The 12,638-nt window shown below is 33.2% G+C and overlaps 1 protein-coding gene and 1 long non-coding RNA gene across 4 annotated transcripts in view; both read left to right on the top strand.

The window, feature by feature from the left end:
- Window positions 1–12,638, top strand: part of LOC114332038 (putative phosphatidate phosphatase) — a 431,124-nt gene that overhangs the window by 394,023 nt on the left and 24,463 nt on the right. The gene's annotated exons all lie outside the window — the stretch shown is intronic.
- On the top strand, window positions 886–3,313 carry LOC126889896 (uncharacterized). Of its 3 annotated transcripts, none has more exons than XR_007700210.1 (3): window positions 886–1,168; window positions 1,229–1,490; window positions 2,285–3,313. It is a non-coding gene; the product is annotated as an uncharacterized LOC126889896 (long non-coding RNA). The 3 variants fall into 3 exon arrangements; XR_007700209.1 differs by having other exon boundaries at window positions 1,871–3,313; XR_007700211.1 differs by having other exon boundaries at window positions 1,229–1,690; window positions 1,871–3,313.

Raw genomic sequence — 12,638 nt, 5'->3', positions numbered from 1 at the left:
CTTAGCTATTTAGCCAGATACATGATGAGGATTAATACTATTATAATACATATTAAAACTAATTCAAATTACTAGTAATTTTATTAATATTCTGAATAATTATGTAACCACTTAATACTAAAATAAAAGTGTCCATCTATACTATCCCAACACATTTTCACCTTTGAAATCGTAAATTTCCATTCCCATTAAAAAATCATTTGTACTGTATAAGTATATTTCTTTTGAGCTTCATTTTTTTTTTCAAAATACTGCAACATGAGTTTTAAATTATGACACAGTACAATACTTGTTTCAATATTTACATGTAAATAAAATAATCCTAATTACTTGTAAAAGTAAGGTTATAAATTTAAGAATACAAACTCTCTTTTAAAACCAAAGTGGCATTAGATTAATTTTAAAATTCCCGCTAAAAGGAAAAAGGTAAATCTGGCAACAGTGCCGTCGTTTGCTGGACATTTAATCTCTCCCTTCCCTCCTAACCGCCAGACGCAGGCCAGCTAACCGCAGACGCAGCTCTTATCAATTTCACAGTTTTTTTGCTATTCGAAACAGTTAGTTCACTCTAGTTTTTATGCGGTTCCTGCGCTTGCAGAAACTCCTAGCAGACTGCGCAGTAGACTAGGAGGAAAATGTTGCTGTTGCAAGATTTAAAATATTCCGATAAAGAATATTCCAAAATTATAATAAAATAATTATGATTATCGATTTTTTTCAAAAAGCTGAAAATTAAATTCATAAATGGTAAAATCCTTTACGTACACACTTGTATAAAATTTGAAAAATAATATTTTCTGATTATTGATTGAATGTATTCAAACAATTAATCACAAGTAACTATCTAAATTGGTGACATTTGGCAACAGTGAGTAGATCTGTATGTTTATTCCAAACATAACCTTATAAACAAACAGTTGTTTATTTAGAGTTATTTATTATTGTTTTCTCATATTTTGCAATTGTTAAGTTGGTTTACTTCGAATTTAATGTGCATTACTGTGGTATTTCTCCAGTTTTCTAAGAAGGTTGGTGATTTTGAATTGGGATTATGATGAATTTAACCCAAAGGCAATGTGTGTGTTTATTTATGTGGCAAAATTCCAGGCACCATAAAAATTTGAGTTTCTTCCTGTTGCCCATGGCACAGCCCCATGGATGAAAATCGGTAAGAACGTAAATTCTATTTAATATCATTGACATCATTTTTGATGTGCTGTCGTTTTAGGTTTGCAGAATGAAAAGAAATTGTTCAATGTGATAAACTTTCTATGAACAGTCCTCAGTGTTGTTACATTAACTTTTAAATATGCATCTTGAGGAGCAGGCCTTTGCAGAAATACTGAAAAGCGGGTTGCAAAACAACGCAAAATAAAATAAACGAAATATGTCTTGGAATGATAATTTTGTAATTCTGTAGGCACATCTATTGAGAAGTTACAACCAGTGGCAAAGTGCCTTAAGGGAATCTATGACATATATAATTGAAGGTATGAGTATATGTTTCAAATCGTTGGATGATTCTGAGAAAGTGTAAATTTTTTTCATGAATTTGGTACATAACCGTCTTTATCTAAACTCTAAAAATCATTGACATCTGTTTTGAAGAACCATGTTCCTAGAAACCATTGATAACAAATATAGACGGTTACCTCTGCATTCGTTGTATCATCTTACTACTCTATCCATAGTGAGTCTAATTTTTAAATCTATAATAATTGTTTACGTGCTGGTTTCATAAAGATGCTTCAAAAATCTATATAGGCCTTACTAGGCAGCACAGCCATGCCTTTAATAGTTTTTCCAATATGCTTATTCTAGTTAAGATTGCGGGACAAAAAGACCACTAAATATTTGAGTTCATTTTTAGGTATCAGCATTGGCTCTACAGCCCATGGTGGGTCTTGGCCTGTTCCAGAATCAGCTTCCACTCTTTCCTATCCTTTGCTTGGCTTTCCAATTTCTCACTCGAGCATGAATTTTTGGTATATATGGGATTATATTGTGATAACGACCAGATCTATGAAAGAATAGTATGTTGTTAAAGAAGATTGTGGTGACACTATTCATGAATATCTGATAATATTGGTTAATGTGAATGGAGTCCAAAATGGGGTTTAGGCTGTTATATAAAAAACTAGGTCATTAGCATATGGAAGTAAGGCGACATTATCTGGTATTAAATTATGTGAATGAGGAGAATTAAACCTAAAAACTCTATTTATTCTGCTAATCAATATGAATTTAATATATTTTAATATAAAACATATGTTATTCTTTCTAGGGACACCTCCTCTGAAGGAATTACAATTATTTGCCAGTATGTCAAATGAATTTTCAACATCAGTCATACTTTCATGAATTTATTGATGAAAATAAAACTAGGTACATGATTTATTATTTACTTCTAAGGGATTCTAAGATACTATGTGTAAAAAGTCCAATATGCAGTGATGAGCATGCTAATAACTGGCAAAATATGGGATATAACGCCAAAGATGGGAAACATGGGATGCATTCTGAAGTAAAAAGAGATGAAACTGAGAGAAATTATTGATATAAACATATAAATTAACATTGCATTACATAGTTTCCCACCTTTAGACATATCAGATGAGTATGAGAACTGTCACTGTGCCAGGAGAATTTTATAAAATACTCCTGTCACAGAGATCTAAAGGTGGGAAACTATGTAATGTTATCGTCGGCTAAGAGTGTTAACCTGCTAACTCTATTTTTCACTGTGAGTGATATTGGGGTAGTTTCTAGGTCTGTGTACCTTCATACCATGTCCCACAAGCCCGCTGGTTCCACTGTAGTTTAGAGATAGCTATTTCTAAACTACATTGGTGTCGGCGGGTTTGTGTGGTGGTGTATGAAAATACACGGACCCAGAAACTAGCCCAATATCACTCAAAGTGAAAAATGGAGGTTAAAACTCTTATCCAAGGTTATGTTAATTTATTCGTTTATAACGATAAGTTCCACTTCTACCAGTTTCATCTCTTTTTATCTCACAAGTTAATATGTTTTCCATCTTTTGCGTTATTTTGCCGGTTATTAGTGTGAGTGCTCATTACTGTATATTTACGATTCTGTGATTTCTCAATATGATGCTGAGTAGGTATAGATCTGAGTAGGTATATAGTAGGTATCTACAACCCTTTCAAAACAGAAATTTATAAGTTCATTTTATGTACCTATTAAACTTTATTTTAAGGATGAATTTGAAATGCTTGTAGGGAATATATCTGTAAAAAATAAAATTGGTATTGTAAAATTGAAATTCTCAAAATATAATTTATAATTCGAATGTATTATTATTTTTTTCCTCTATAGAAAAGTCCTCTTATTAGTTTTCTCATTAGCTCTTGACAAGACATCAGTACTTCGTTTTTTAGATTTCTCACAAGGATTCAGATCCGGAAGATCCTGCGTAGACGCCAGTACTTACTTAATTACTTATTCCTCTTCACTCCATGCGGAGCATAGGGCGTCAACTGTCTGCCTCCATTCTGTCTTATCCTTTGCACTGATCTTTATTTCTGTCCAGGTTTTCCCAATAGGGCTTTTCATTCACAGTCATTTGTTTCGAGCTTCTGTCATATGTTGTATAATCCGTGTATATTCATAGATATAACAGAATAGATTAGGCCAGTTCGAAAAATAGAGTAACGCAGAACAGTTCGGGTTGGTGGTCTATCTTTCTCTCTCTACTGGCGCTCAGCTTTCTCTCTCTAGCATATGATGGCTGCCGCCTCTGTGTAACTGTCGTTCCATTACTCCCACCTCTTGGTAGATACGCTCACACTCGCACGACAGACAAAGATAGCTAGACCACCGTACTTGATATCAGCGTTACACCCCGATGCATTGAGTGGCATATGACTAGCCTGATCTATTGTTGACATATCTCTGTGTATATTAGTATTATACACAGATTATACAACATATGACAGCAGCTCGAAGCAAATGACAATCAATGAAAAGCCCTATAGCATTAATTTCTTTTCCACATTTCTACGGGTCTACCTGGTCTTCTCTTTCCATGTGGTGTATATTCTAGGGCTTGCCTCGCTATGTCTGTGTCAGGTCTCCTTAGTGTGTGCTCCATCCAACTCCATTTCCTTTTGCATATTATTTTAGATATACATAGGTTTCTGGTTAATTCTTGTCCATAGCTCTTGGTTTGATATACGGTTTGGCCAGTAAATGTTAAGAATCTTCCTTAGGCATTTATTTACGAATACCTGCATCTGTCCAATACATTTTCTTGACACTTTCCAAGTTTCTGCTCCATATAGTAATACAGTCTTCACGTTGCTGTTGAATAGTCTTTCGGTTTTAATTGTCATCTGATGTGAAGACCACATTTTCCTTAGCATATTGAATGCGTTTGTAGCGTAGACGCCAGTATTGTACTATTTATTTCCGTACTAAGACAAATCACAGAAAAGGCCATCGAGTACAATAAACAGCATATCTATGTTTTACCTGACAAAGGCTTTCGATCGCATCCAAGTCGAAGACGTCTTACACTTACTGTATAGAAGATACATGCCAATCAATATTATACGAACCATCGAAAACATCTATTTCCATAATCGAATACAGGCAAAGATAAATGGAAAACTAACACAGTTTATACCAGTACAAAGCCGAGTCAGACAAGGGAACCCGTTAAGCCCACTGCTCTTTAATGTATCTAATAATGGACGAAATAATAGAAGCAGTATTTAAAGATCATGGTTACAGAATGGGGAACAAAAAACTCCAAATATTAGGTTATGCAAACGACGCCGCATTAATCGCCAAGACAGAAGACAATCTCCAGATTAACACACATCTTCAATACAACAGCCAAGAAATACAATATCAATATATGATAATATCAGCAGAAAAAACACATGTATGACATCTAAATACCCACTACGAGGTAAAATCGAAATTGATGGGAAAATATTAAAGCAGGAAGCAAGGTTTAGATATCTGGGAATAGATATACCCAGTTACGGAGATGTTGAAGAGGAAGTACTACAAGAAAGCTTAAAAGCAAGTAAAGCGCTGGGATCTCTTAATCTCTTCCAATCTGGAAGAACGAACACCTAAGACAAGACACAAAAGCAAGAATCTATAAAGCAGCATTTCGACCTATATTGACATACACGGCAGAAACAAGACCTGAAACATCTAAAACGAGACGACTACTAGAAACAACCGAGATGAAAATACTTAGACGAATATCAGGGAAAAGTCTATTGGATAGAGAGAGATGCGAAAACATAAGAAGATCATGCAATGTAGAAGACATACCTAAATGGATGAGTGACAAAACGGAAACTGGAGTGGAACGAACACATTAGTAGAATGGCAGAGGATAGGATAGTACGAATAGCACGAGATAAGTCACCAAATGGATGAAGAGGTATTTGCAGACTAAGAAAAAGATGGTGCGATAATTTAAACAATTTAGGAGGCTAATATTGAAGAAGAAACAGTCTTTAAAGCCTACCTACAAGAAGGAAGACTCCTCTTGCTACGGCGCGTCGAATAATATATCGCTTGTACTATCCCGGAGAATTTAAAACCGTATTTCCGATTGCATTTTTAAAACTGGAAGTCCTTTGCCAAATATCTCACCTTTAGTACCATCCTTGGATTATATAAGCTTTCATCCGACACCTCATTTGTCATTCTATCTGGTTTAATGACTGAGGAGTTGTGTTTACGGACAGACGGACGTATATAATTCAACGCTTTCACATTTTTTTCAAAACTGAGTGAAAACAATATTTCTTTAGAAATCCATAAATATATTCGCTAATAATGAAACTAATTTGCAGTGGTTATAGCCAACCTTCATTAGTGGAGTAGGCATTAGAAGAAGAAGACCAATGAAGATAAAGTAGAGCCCATTGTTAGACTAAAATTTTGTTTATATAGAAAAAATTATTTAGTTGAAAATCGTAGGTATAGTATTTTTACTACAAAAACGTTATTACGTAGGTCAAAATTTTTGACGTAAGAGAACTGTCAAAACATTAGAATGTGACTTTTCATTATTGCTATGTTTATTATAAACACGGCAATAATGAAAAGTCACATTCTAATGTTTTGACAGTTCTCTTACGTCAAAAATTTTGACCTACGTAATAACGTTTTTGTAGTAAAAATACTATACATAAGGTGCGTTCGCGGGTACAGTTGACAAATTGTCGCCGACAATTTCTAACCTCATTTAATATAAATAATATCGTTAATAGATAAATAAACAAGGTATATTTACTTTTAATTAATATTAATAACTAATTATTAAATTATAATAGGTAAATATACCTTGTATATTTATCTATTAACGATATTATTTATATAATTTTAAAGTGCGCATGCGTTTTGCTGCTAATTTGTCGCCGACAGGCACCCGCGAACGCACTTATTATCTCAATGAATCCATTAAAGCTGATACATTTAGTCTTCAGAACAACAGTAATAATTATTTATGAAACTATCGATAAATTGTCAAGAGCTTCGTAAACGTTAATTGTAGAAAAGTATTCCTTATTTCGAAAAATCTATTTCAAATTTGTCCTATTTATTTTCGAGCAGTGTATCAAAAATAATGTTGAGCAGTATAACACACGCTGTTATGCGCATGCGTCCGGCTGCAAGGTCTCGATGCGCAGTGGGAAAAATGGAACATTTTTTCATAACGTACTTCACGGCAAGTGACTATACTGATTGTTGTATAAACCTATATACTGTGTCAATTTTGTGACTCAGTGTTTGAGATACCTTGGCGTAGCCTGCACTTATTTTTGCATTATAAAAGAGTACGTGTTGTGAAATTTTAATTGTGGTAGTTGACTTTTATTGATTTCGTTGATTTGAGTGAGGGAAGATAATTGTAGTCAAGATGAGCTCAGCAAAGAAACGCAAGTATAATGATGGTTATATCAAATATGGGTTTATTTGTATGCGTAAAGATAATGTCGAACATCCTCAGTGTGTAATTTGTTATGAAGTATTAAGTAATGATTCAATGAGACCTAATCGTCTTGAAAGACATTTGTCATCCAAACATAACCCTTTTAAAGACAAACCAAAGGAATGTTTTGCTACAAAATCCGAAAATTTAAAACGCATGAAGTTAGATAGTACTGGTTCTACTGCTCAGTCATCTGAAAAAGTTCTTGAAGCTTCATATGAGCTATCACTTCTGATTGCTAAAGAAAAGAAGAGCCATATTATTGGAGAGACGCTTGTTAAACCGTATTTGTTAAAGGCACCTGATATTATTCTTGGAACGCAGAGTAAGCAAAAGTTATCTCAAATACCTCTTTCTGACAATACCGTGAAACGTCGCATTGATGATATGGCCGAAGACATACAAAACCAGGTAGTTGATGCAGTAAAACAATCGCCATTTTTTGCTAGTCAGCTATACGAGAGTACCGACATAGCACAATGTTCTCAGTTAATTGTTTATGTTCGGTATGTTGAAAATGATAGAGTGAAAGAGGAGCTACTCTTTTTTACAGAGTTGGAGACCACGACAAAAGCTATTGATGTTATGAAAGCAGTGTCAGACTTTTTTGACAAACAGGAAATCTCTTGGCAAAAACTAATCGGTGTATGTACGGATGGCGTGCCTTCAGTGCTTGGTTCTCGCTCAGGATTTGTACAATTAGTAAGAGAGAAAAATGCTGTGTGACTGGGATACATTGTGTTATACATCAACAAGCCTTGGCAGCAAAAACTCTTTCAAATGAATGCAATGCTGTCTTAAAGTTGTGTATTAAAGTAGTGAATTACATAAAAAACCGTGCGTTGAATACTCGACTGTTTAAATCTCTTTGTGAAGATTTAGGAAGTGATCACAAAACACTGCTATTTCATACAGAAGTACGATGGCTCTCAAAAGGAAACATGTTAGCAAGATTATTTGACCTTCGAGATGAAGTAATCACCTTCTTGGAACAGCAAAAGCAAAATGAACTAAGCGTGGTCTTCAAAAAAAGTTGTACCCAAGTAATATTGGCTTATTTGTCAGACATATTTGACTCGTTGAACAGCCTTAACTTAAAACTGCAGGGTGGAGACTCAAATATAGTTATTCATCGTGATGCGATTAATATGTATATTGAGAAACTGCAACTTTGGAGGCGTAAAATGTCAGCAAACCCCTGCAATTATTTGAGTTTTCCTAAAGTAGAGTCAATGTCAGAAAAAACACGCTTCAGAGATATTTATGAAGGATCAAGTTTGAAAATCCGAATATCAAACCATTTGGAGAGCCTAATTGCAGAGTTCCAGAAATACTTTCCAAACACTTGTGACGGACGATAGTATTTTCAGAATGTCAACCGACCCATTCCATGTCAACATAGACTCCTTGCCTGAATCACTTCAAGAAGATGCTTTGCAAATAAAACATGATTCCTCTGCCAAATACAACTTTGATATAATGGACAAACCTTCATTTTGGTTAAAATATTTCAAAGTGTATCCTAGTGTATCACGGGAAGCTCTTCGTTTATATTTGCCTTTTTCAAGTACCTATTTGTGCGAAAAAGCATTTTCAACACTTGTGGCAATTAAAACAAAGTATCGAAATAAACTTGATGCTGCTAGTGACTTGCGTTGTGCACTTACTAAAACTCAGCCACGAATAGGCATACTAGTAAAGAAAATGCAAGCCCATCCATCTCATTAACCAACCTAATATCTATTTTTTCTTTTATTAATAATTTTTGTATTTTATTAAAACTGATATTGTTGTATTTTATGGCAGTATGTATATATAAATAAATGTTTTGTTTTTTATGTAACACTTATTTGATTTTGTTTTGTTCCCAGGCATATACAATTTATTGTTAAGGGGTGGGGGGGCGCGAGAAACTTTCATTTCAACAAAAGGGGGCGTGGTACAAAAAACTTTGGGAACCCCTGTTCTAGAAGGTGGCCAACGCTGTCGTAGTCTTCTGCCAATTATGCCACACAAAATTTCGATAGGGTTAAGATCTGGACTATGCGGTGGCCAATTCAAAGTCCGAATATTTACCTGTTGTAAACATTCGATTATAGTTCGTGCAATGTGACGTCTTGCGTTATCGTGCATTAGCAAAAAATTTTTACCAATATAAGGAGACGATAGCATGGTAGCTAAGTACTTCGCTATGTAAGGTCACTTCTTGAGCACTCTCACACGGGTCTTATTCCTTGTAGCGCCTTCCATTTCCACCAAACAACAAAAAAAAATTATGGACTTAATTGAAACTTTAAAAAATAAATTTACTAATTTTCACAACAAACCAGAAACTTTTTGATTGTTAACAATTTGACAATTATCAAATTGGTAATTTCTCATAGCCTACTTTAGTCTTGTTTATTAAACTAAGCCAAAAATGAGGATATATGGATAAAAAACATTACATGGCTAGTAGAAGCTAACTTTTTTATTATCCAACATAGCGAATGAATCAAAAAACAAAATGTTAAGAATACCTGAGGCTATAGTTGGGTTTTATTTTCAGTATTTTATAAATACATGAATATTCCACAGGATGTTGCGAACTTAAAAAACGCATTTTGATTTGTACACCCGGGATACAATGACAATTTACCTGTCTAGCATCAATATGCGATATTATTAAAGAATAAGGATATACTGCTATAATTATACAGGGTGAGGCAGATAACTGGCCTATTAGAAATATCTCGAGAACTAAAGGCAACAGAATCATGAAAATTGGAATACAGGGGTTTTGAAGGATGATCTATTAAATAAAAATATTTTCATCTCTTTGCAACTTCCGGTTATACCGGAAGTTGATTATAACTTCGTTTTTTTAAATGGGACACCCTGTATATTTTTACATTTTTTGATTCTCTTCGATGTCTTCTTTCTTAAAATATGAGGATTTGTAATGTTATACAGGGTATTTTAAAAGATAATTACGTTTTTTTTTATTAATTTCGTAGCAATGTCCACACCCTGTAGAATTGTAGTAGTTTGACAACTAAAACTCTACTTACGTTCAGATGATTTTTAATATAGTCTACTATTGTTAAGAATCATTAGTATAGCTAAATTTTTAATTTTAGTATACAGGGTTGGTCGAAACTCGGAATGAGTATTTTCTGAGTTTTCTTAAATGGAACACCCTGTATTTTAGTATTGTAATGAAATGATATTTTATGGTACTTTTTTATTTCTTAAGCATTCCCTATACCTAACTGCTTTAATTTATGCTTAATTGTTAGTCGCACCAACAATCTTAATTACGTAGGTATTTTGATAGCTAAACCATTATTGGTAATTTTAAGGATCAGTCTGGATTAATATGTATTTATTTCTGAAAAAGTATTTGTAATTGAATATTTTCACGGCCAACCTAATAAAATTTTACGTATTTTTTGTTGCAATTAATGTTTAGCTTTAATCACGAATAACTCACAAATTAAAGCAGTTAGGTATAGGGAATACTTATAAAATAAAAAAGTACTATGAAATACCATTTCATTACAATACTAAAATACAGGGTGTTCTATTTAAGAAAACTCAGAAAATATTCATTCCGAGTTTCGACCAACCCTGTATACTAAAATTTCAAAATAAGCTATACTAATGATTCTTAACAATAATAGACTATATTAGAAATCACTTGAACGTAAGCAGAGTTTTTAATGTCAAACTATTACAATTCTACAGGGTGTGAATATTGCTACGAAATTAATAAAAAAACGTAAATATCTTTTAAAATACCCTGTATAGTATTACAAAATCTCATATTTTAAGAAAGAACATATTGAGGAGAATCCAAAAATGTAAAAATATACAGGGTGTCACATTTAAAAAAACCAAGTTATAAGCAACTTCTGGTATAACCGGAAGTTGCAAAGAGATGAAAATATTTTCATTTAATAGATCATTGCTCAAAACCCCTTTATTCCAATTTTCATGATTCTGTTACCTTTAGTTCTCGATATATTTCTAATAGGCCAGTTATCTGCCTCACCCTATATATATTATTGTAGACCTATGCAAAGAAAACCTACTTGTTTACAGCCGGTTCAGAATCGCTTTTTAATTATTAACAATTAGGGGAGTTCAGAAAAAATCAAACAAGATAGAACTTTTTGTAATTTCATTAATAAATGTTTAATAAGCAACATATCAAAAAGTTCTACTCGAGAAGTGGGTCCTTCATTTTTTATTAAACAAATGAACTGCGAAATTAGATGTTTTTTTAAATACCTCCGAAAATATAAATTGTAGAAAAAAACCGACTTGACCGTTGAAAAACTCAGAAAATTTTACAAAAAACCCCTCTATAAAGATTTTTCTAAAATTAAATCTGTAGCTTCTATAATTTTTTATTTATAACGCTAAAGTCACCCTTCTCACAAACATTGTAGCCAGGGAGGTAGTGTCAAATTTGACCGGAGCATTTTAGCATGGCTGCTTTCTTTTTATTTAGTTAGGTATCCCAAAGCTTATTAACAAATGATGTGTCAGCTGGCCCAAAACCGGGGATTTTAGACAAGAAAAGTTAAAATATGAAACTTGATGGAAAAACGTTACAACTTATGTCAAATATTTATCTACGTGACTTGCAACTTTTAATAGCCTTGCTGACTTCTCTCCTAGCTTTCACTCAGGTAATCCGGGTTCAAATCCTGGCGTTGAATTTTTTTTTGTTTTTAAAATTGACATTTTATTTTGAAAAATAATTATTTTTATAATAAGGGCGTTATTCAGCGGAATACTGAATTTATTGTGTTTTGATTGATTTCGATAGCTATTTTCTATTGGATATATTGCGTTTGGAAGGAATTGGCTGTAACCACTGGATATATTTCATGACAAAGCTATTTAGTATTAATTTAACTCAAATTCTAAAAAACAGGATTTATTGCGTTTTGATTGATCGCTCCTCATACAGACAAACATCCATTGTTATATACCTATTATAGAGAACAGGGAAATATTTAGATTGCTATTAAAAAATGGGGGTTGGTGATAGAAAAGTGAAAAATTAGGGTTGTATGTATCTTTTGGTTCTACATCATATTACATTAAGAAAAAACAGTTTGTCCAAAAAATTTAAAAAAAAGTCGGAGGGGGTGGGGGAGGGCAACCCCCTTTTTCACGTAGATTGGTCAGGAACTCAGGAAGCTTCAGGGGTTCATTTACAACAACTTTGCTTATTAAGGTCAATCATAATATTTATGATCAAATGCATAGTTCTATTTCATAAGTTCTATGCATAGTTCTATAAAAGACATGCAGATTTTTTTATATTGTCTCGTATAAATAATACAAACGTAGTATTATAAAAATAATTATTTTTCAAAATAAAATGTCAATTTTAAAAAACAAAAAAAATTTTCAACGCCAGGATTTGAACCCGGATTGCCTGAGTGAAAGCTAGGAGAGAAGTCAGCAAGGCTATTAAGAGTTGTAAGTCACGTAGATAAATATTTGACATAAGTTGTAGCGTTTTTCCATCAAGTTACATATTTTACCTTTTCTTGTCTAAAATCCCCGGTTTTGGGCCAGCTGACACATCATTTGTTAATAAGCTTTGGGATACCTAACTAAATAAAAAGAAAGCAGCCATGCTAAATTGCTTCGG

The sequence above is a fragment of the Diabrotica virgifera genome, chromosome 8 (genome assembly GCF_917563875.1).
Source record: "Diabrotica virgifera virgifera chromosome 8, PGI_DIABVI_V3a".
In the NCBI taxonomy this organism is placed as follows: Eukaryota; Metazoa; Arthropoda; class Insecta; order Coleoptera; family Chrysomelidae; genus Diabrotica; species Diabrotica virgifera.
The sequence above is the reverse complement of the archived record's forward strand: the minus strand, read 5'-3'. Positions and strand labels throughout refer to the sequence as shown.